The sequence below is a fragment of the Gordionus sp. m RMFG-2023 genome, chromosome 2 (genome assembly GCF_954871325.1).
Source record: "Gordionus sp. m RMFG-2023 chromosome 2, tfGorSpeb1-WG-v2, whole genome shotgun sequence".
NCBI lineage: Eukaryota > Metazoa > Nematomorpha > Gordioida > Chordodea > Parachordodidae > Gordionus > Gordionus sp. m RMFG-2023.
This window is the reverse complement of record NC_088776.1, coordinates 5,607,297-5,616,010: the sequence shown is the minus strand read 5'-3', so window position 1 is coordinate 5,616,010 and position 8,714 is coordinate 5,607,297.

Below are 8,714 nucleotides of genomic sequence, written 5' to 3'. Positions count from 1 at the left end.
GGCTTCATATATTCCCTAAAATTGATCAATTATTACATTTATACAATAAATTTATAATAGGGTTAGCTAGAATTTTTACTTTTGAATAGATATTTTTAGGGGTTATAGGTCTATTTAATTTATTCTTTAAAAATAATGTTGGTTTAAAACACCTTTATTTATTTTTTTGTCTATTCGTTGAAATTTTTACCGTTTTTTAAAAAAAAAAATAATGTTAAATTATATTTTTTTGTGAGGGGCGACTGCCTCTGTATTGGCTTAAGAAAAATGGATTTTAAAGTCCAATAAGTGACCTTATTCTGAGAACGGTATGATTTGCAGATTTTTAAAAACGGTTAACTCAGTTTTCTATCCCGAAAGATTTTTCTCGTAGATGCTACAAAGTTTGGATATCTATTAGTAAAATCCTCGAGGCTAAGGGCAATATTTTTCCGGATAAAATATTGAGAAGTCGTTTGTAAAAATTCCTTCCTACCTTTCTTCTTCCTTCCTTCCTCTCTTTCTTTCTTTCTTTCTTTCTTTCTTTCTTTCTTTCTTTCTTCTTTCTTTCTTTCTTTCTTTCTTTCTTTCTTTCTTTCTTTCTTTCTTTCTTTCTTTCTTTCTTTCTTTCTTTCTTTCTTTCTTTCTTTCTTTCTTTCTTTCTTTCTTTCTTTCTTTCTTTCTTTCTTTCTTTCTTTCTTTCTTTCTTTCTTTAAATTGATACTTTAACAAAGCTACATTTCAAACCATTTTTTCAATACTAAGAACACTCATAATTGGCATACCAGTCCGGAATTGTCAATCGGGTTTGTCGACTTTGCCTGGCACGTGATTATTATTACCATGCCAAGATATATTGTATTTTGTACGAGTTTTGCATCCCAATTCGGAATTTATACGGCGCATTTATAGTTAACGCGTTATCTTCAAGCGTTGCGTTATCTTCAAGCGTTGCGTTATTACAGCTGACTTATTTAAGATGAAGTCAAAATAGAGATAATTATTTTTATATAATATTTAAGAAAAATCATGCATACATTTTTACGGAATTCGCTATTATTTTTATAATCGTATCGCCTATTTTTACGCTTTTCAAATTTTATCATAGCGTTATCATCAGGACGCTCTCCGTATTTATACTTATTTAATGGCTTAATATTGTAATAACCCTGCGTTAAATAAACGCAACGCTAAAATATAAACGCGTTTACTATAAATGCGGTCTTAAAAACGTTATCAAAATCCGGCCCATGCCCCCATATTAGAAAATTGCTTACTGGCGAAGGGTTTTTAATAAATATTAAAATAAAATCACGATTTTTGGATGAGGAAGAATATGTCCCTACTTTAGTGTTGTTAAAAAGCCCGAGATTCGGATCGATTTTTAAAAAACGACCCGATTAAGATTATAATCAAAATAAAATTATGTAAGCCTGGTGATTTTGATCACAGATGGCAGAACCACCCGCTCTGGCTACGCTAAATTTTAATTTAAAATAGGATGCTTATAGTATATACCAATGATACCGGCCTAATTTTTCTAGATTCTTTTGATAACAATTTATTAAAAAAAAATTTAATTTTCGTAATTTATTGATTTACAATTTGGATAAAAAATAATTTTATAATTTTCCCCGACACTAGGAAGGATCTCGATAAATTTACAAAGAGAGCGATTTTTGGAAAATTCTTTTACTAAGTGAGCTAGTTGGTACACAAATATTTTTTTTTAACGAGCTTAGTAAAGATATATGAATTTGATGTTCCTTCATTTCTGAAAAATTTATCTATCATGTAGATTAGAGAACCGAACCCTAGGGAGAATTTTTGACAGGATACAGAATGGGCGAGCACCAATCAACTGGACGTTCATCAGCAAAATTATTGTTAATTAAAACGCCAGGCAAGTTATTACTGACCGGGTCTAGCAATTAAATAAGAAAATATCGAGCCGGGCTTGACAATTTTTTTATATAAATCAGACAGAGTATACCTTAAATCTCCAATATTTTTTATAAACTTTTGATATAACTCGGGGCATTAAAATTTCGATATATATTATTATTATTTTTTGAATTTCAGGCTATTGATCTGTATACTATTTCAAAATAAATTACAATGTGCTATAGTGCACACAAATTTAGCTTTTCAAAACGCAAATAATAGATTTTAAGTGCATTCGTTTAAATTGGACAGTATTTTTTTTTGTTTTAAATTTAGACCTTTCATATTAAAAAAAAATAAATTAGCTGAGTTTACGTTTTTTTATTTGCGTTTTGAAACGCTGCGTTGAAGCGTAAAACTTTCATTTGTATTTTAAGTTTGTCTAAATAAAATATTGTCCAAAGTCAAAAAAGTATTTTTCAAATAAAATAATAAATGAATTCCTAACATTTGTACATTATGCGACCAAACTTTATTTCGTAAATTTCAGAAATAAATTTATTTATTTATTCAAAAAATAAACATTTTGACCTTGGACTCACCTTAAATCTATAAAAAAAAAATTAATATTGTTCATAATTAAGAAATCAAACAAGTTATTTATGGTTATATTCTGGTAACAAATATACTGAAACAGATATCAAAACACAATGATCTATAGAACGATAATTGTAGAAAAATAATAAGTCATAGGAAGAGAGATATAAGAGACTTTATTGACATTGGGGGGGGGGAATGAGATATAGATTATGAAAATGATGGTCGAAGAATTTATACAAAATGATTAGGGCGCGTAACAAATGGAGGGGGGGAGGGGAAATTTCACCCCCCTTAGCAAATTTGACTGTTTTTAGAAATATCATTTTAAGCTAATAAAAATTTTACCCCCGACCCCCCCCCCCCTTCCCCTGCCCCGTCAAAAATTTTCAATATCAAGCAGAGTTGCATTAATAAATTATTTTCCTATAGCTCACTACTATGTAGAAATTTACGTAAATCAAATTTTGATTTGGTTCAAATTATTGATTTGGAGGAAAATGTGGACAGGAAGAATGAATGTAGATGAATATTTCACAGGCGCGTACGCAGCGGGGGTGGGGACAGGGGGACAAATCCCCCCCCCCCCCCCAAGCCAAAAAATGCAGATGCCGGATTATATTTTTCAAAAATATTATTGTTAATATTAATTTATATTTGTTAATATTTATTCTTATCTCATATATACATATATATATATATATATATTTTATTTATCACATTCATCTACTAAGTTATTTTATCAATCAATTTCGATTTCAAGTTTTCCTTGGCGTAATTTACCTATTATTTTCAAATTTTAGTGGCGTAATATTTATCTAAATTTCTAATAAAATAATAATTATCTCTGAAACTCCTTGTCCAACAGGGAGAAAAAAATTGCAAGCTTGTCCAACGAGATCGAGTCTCCGCCACAGTAACAGCTATTTTGGAGTTAGAAGAGCTGATTATTAATGCTATTACTGAAATATCACAATGGCTTGAAAGAAATATTTCCTCAGAAGCAAGAAAATTATTGGATTCAATACTTATTCCAAATTTTTTTTCTCATTAGAATGTATTATTTAATTATACAACTATTTTATGTAATACTTTTAAAAACATAACATTGACTTGATTAAGAAGATGAGAATAGACGGAGAGCATTTTATTAGAACTCAAGGAAATAGAGCTAGTGTTGTTGAAGAATTTCATATTTTATATGTTATTGTTGAGTCAAAAGCAGAGCTATACGTGTTAAATATTTGTCCCCCTCGACTATGCAGCAAGCAAGCTCATCATCAAAACATTAATATAGGATCAGTAGAAGAGTATTATAAAACAAATGTCCCCTCTCCCAACCTTTTTCATATGGTGATAGAAAAAAAATATAAATATTTGTTATATTTTTATCATGAAGATGTTAAAATATCTTATGATGCCTTATTAGCTGAATAACTATGATTAAAATATTAACTATGGTTGATACAGTCCCAAAAAATGCTATGGATGCTTTTTATTTCAAACACATTTTAGATTATACTCCTAATTATTAAATGGTTATATATATATTAGCAGCTCTTTAGTAAACTAATGAGAGAACATTCACTTTTTTAAGAAGAATAACAGAGCCTTGCAGAGGTACCATTTGCAGGACCAGGCCCAGATTTTATTTTAAAATTTTTTCCGGCCCGGGTTTTTTTTAAAAAAATTTTCAGGCCCGGCCCGGCTGGCTTAGCCCGAATTTTTTAAAATAAATTATATTTATTTTTGATATTTATAGCTAATAATGGCGATTTCAAATATTTGGTTTTAAAATATACAACTCGGCTCGGATATTTTTTCTTAAAAAATTTTCAGGCCCAGCCCGGGTGTTTTTTAAAAAATAAAATTACGAGCCCGGCCCGGTATATTTAAAAAAATTAAAATACGGTCCGGCTCAGGGGCCGGGCCTGCAAGTCTGTGAAAAACATACCTATGAAATACAACATCTGAAAGTAGATTGAATGATTTGGATCTTTTGAATATTCATAGACATTTAACGCCAAGCAAGGATTGATAATTGAAAAATTAGCTCAAAACATACAAAATACAATTATTCCTAAGAAACTTTTTGTGTATTAATTTATATTTACAACATTTAAATTTTTTATACTTTATATATTTTAAAAGCTCAAAAAATTCAAATTTCAATTTTGGGTCATTTAGGTGATTCATATCGTGGGTTATATTCACTTTATATTTTATGATTCACATTTAAATGCCGGTTTATATATATAATTTTTTTAATTCACATTAGTTTAAAATTGTGTATTAGAAAAGTTATTAATCCTAATAAATTTATGCTTAGTATTTTTAATTAAAAATATTATTTCTTTAAAAAATTTATTATCCCCCCCCCCCCCCCCCCCAGACCAAATTCCTGCGTACGCGCCTGTATTTCATAATATTTATATAGACGTTGAATCAAACTAAATCTTATAGAATATTATAAAATATCCAATTTCATTCCATTCTTAGATACTTTTTTATCGCAAATTAAAATACGGTTTTTAGATAAAAAACAAGTCTTTGGTAATCTTCAAATTTTATTACCTAAAAACCTTTCTTCGTTTTCTGATGCCATTATTGGTAAAATTAAATATTTAGCAAAATTTTATTCCTATGATATTGATACTGAAATCAATTTAATCAGTGAATTCGAATTGTGGTATAAATATTTACTACGTTTATTATTTTAACTAAGCATGCTATTAATGCGCTCAATCGGTATAAGGAAACTTAATTTCCAAATACTTTGAAGGTATTTAATATTCTTGCATGTTTGCCTATTACAACATAGACGAATGAAAGGACCTTTTTCAAATTGAGAAGGTTGAAAAATTATTTACAAAATACTACTTCTCGGCTAAATGGGTTAGCTCTGTTAAATATCCACAGAGATTTAATTCCAACGACAAAGAAAATTCTTGATGAATTGGCAAATTTCCCACGAAAATTAAAAATCTTTAATAAATTTTTTATATAATATTGTATTTGATAATAAGTTATAAAAACTTGTTCTCTAAAAAATTTACTAGTCAATATTTTATACTCACAACAATTAGTATTTTCAATAAAAAAAAATTATATTTATATAATATGAGAATTTAAGCTGAGGCTAGTTTTTAAAACAAATTTTATAAAAAAAAAATAGACACTAAACTTTTTTTCAATTTTATATTTTTTAAAAAAAATTTATTTATAATATACCTAACTTAAAATAAAAATTGGGTTAGGAATTCAGATTATAAAATCTAATTTCACATGCTTCATAGGTTCATTCCCCGAGGAGCCAGATTAATCTAGATTTTCTTCTTCTTCCCTAAATTATTTAAAATTCCCCCCCCCCCTTCTTCCTCATATAATCATTTGCAATTATATTTCCATTATATCTATTATTATACTTTGTATTATGAAGTCCTTGTTTGTTAAATTTCTTGAATTTTCTAGAATTATATTTGGACATGATTTTATTTTTACACTATCATTTTGTCAGATTTAATTTGTCTATTACATTATTAATAAATGTTAAATTTAAAAATTAAAAAAAAAAAATTCTTAAATAATTAATTTATAAAAGGAACCCAAATTCAAATAAAAGTTAAAAATATTAATATAATTATTATTGAATTATGAATAATTTAAAAGAATAGCTCAAAGATATGACCCAGCCGAAGGTGGGGAAAAAGCTGGCCAAAAGACCAGCCAAATAGGGTTTGGGGGCAAAGCCCACAAATCCCCCCCCCCTATAGGAAAATCTTGGATACGCCACAGGGCCTTGGCAGATTTTTAGTAAGATTTTAGCGAACCTATGCTTAAGGTCCAGACCGGACAAAAAATTTAACTGACCGAGCAACTTGTGTAAAAATTCTTAACAGGCCATGCCCTGTAGACATTTTTATGTGAATGACATTTTTATATTAGAATATGGGTTCCATAAAAGTAAGAGTGGAATCATTATTTATTATTTGTTCATTAAATGTTTGCTTGTTGACTTGTAAATAATATATAATACTCTTGGGCTTTCAATCACAATTTTACCAATTGGATATAGTTCTGTTTTGAAAGATTAGGATGTTTTTAAATTTTAAATTGACATATAATTTTTGGTTTTATCATATATTTTGATACGGCGTTTAAATATTAAGATCAGGGTCTAAATAAGTCAACACTTAAATAAGTTATGAAATTTTTTTTTAGCATACATATATTTATGAAGTAGTCCCTTTTTGTGATGAAAAAAAAAATCTTTTGTTTCTTAAAATCATGAAAGAGAGATTAATAGCTCCACCCAGTGGATCCAATTCAAATTGTGAATGTTTTAAGGTAATGTTCACCAATTCTTTTTAAGACATTGTTAATCGGATATTTAGTTTCTCCTGAAATACTTTCCAACATAAGTACGATTTTTATTGTTAATTTCACTAATGAATGTCCCAACCCAATGGCATGGTGACATGGCATTTTAGTTTCTCCCATTATAAGAGAATAATTTTTTATAGATAAATGAAACTCGAAAATATTTTTATTCAAAGTCTTCATAAAACTTAATGTATTTACATGAGAAATCAAAATAATCAGCTGTATTCCTTTGACTTTATGGTAAATATCCCCCTGTTTCACCTGTCAGCAATTTTTAATTCTATTCATGACAATAACCTAGGAATTAATGATTCCAATAAAGAAAAATAGATCTCTAAAAAAATTTTAAAATCGCTCAGCTGTTAAATGGTGTCAAACGGATCAATCCAACCTTGATTTAGAAATAGGTACGATCCCATTTTTTAAAAATTAAACTTTAAAAAAAAACGATATTTCAAAGGAAATCAGAAATATTACAAGCGCGGAGAATAAACAATTTTGCCGTTATTTTTTCGAAATAAATTTTATAAAATAAAACACGACCCCTAACCCATAAACACAACACGTCAATTGATTTCCGGTTGGACAAATTTAATATTTCAAACAGTAAACAACATTAGAATGAATATTGATCAGATTAGGAAAAAGTAGATTCTAAAACTTGGAACAGACAAAAAATCAAAAAAAAATTAGAAGTATTTATCAGGTCCAATTTATATTTAATGGATAATAAAATTTTTTTGTGATAATAATATGTGGTAATTATTCAAGTTGAGATATTATTCCAAGTTTTGATTTAAAATCCAAGACATTTATTGAAAATATACCACTCTTACTTTAATGGAACTCATATTCTAATATAAAAATGTCATTCACATAAAAATGTCTACAAATTAAAAAATTTGCTGCAAATAACGGTATTTGAAAAAAATATAAAATTTGACAATTAATTAATTCAAATGAATATATTATCAAAATATAATTAATTCTTATTGCAAATGCAATAGCTTAATTAGAAATAGTATAATATAAAAAGTATATAAATATTATGACTAAAAATTTATTATAAATAAGTTTCGCATATAAGAACATATTTTTTTGACTTAAATTTATAAAGAGAGGTCTACTTTTTCTGATCTCGCTCACCTAGAATCAAATTTTTATCTAGAATAATTTACTTATAAATATTTAATAGGGCTAATCCACTTAAACGGCTTTCACCAGTGCAATTTCTTAAGTAGGTATTTAACATTTAAAGTTGAAAAAGACCTTTCATTAGTGCAGACAGATACTAATCGGAAAATTAGCTAAAATACGTAATAGCCTGCAAAAGATTTTCAGCATCTGCGGAATCTTTTTCTTTGCTTGAATAACTTCATATAATTCAATTAAAAGTCTCACTGACTCTTGTTCAACTAGTTGGACAAAATCTTGTTAATTTTTTTTGATTATTTGAATAAATGTCACAAACGCTCGTATAAAAAGCTTCCTCCCTTGGTTATTGTGAAAAAGTTACAAACAGAAGATATTATTTATAAATTATAAAAAATATTTTAGAACTATATAAAGATATCATTTATATAATAGAAATTAAAATCTAACAAATTCCATTTAAATTAAAATATTTTTACGTAAACTGTTCCGGATGCCTTTTATTACGCATGCCTCTGATATCATCAAATTTAGGCAATGTGAACTACAGTGAACATAGAAGCTTAGCTATAAAGCTCTCTAATCCACGATCACACCCCTTTATCATGACCACTCATCGAGGGAGCTCCATTATATCATGACCTCTCATTAGATTTAAATTTAAATCTAAGTCTTGAAGGATTGCTATAATTTCTTTGGGTATCGTCTCTGATTTAGTG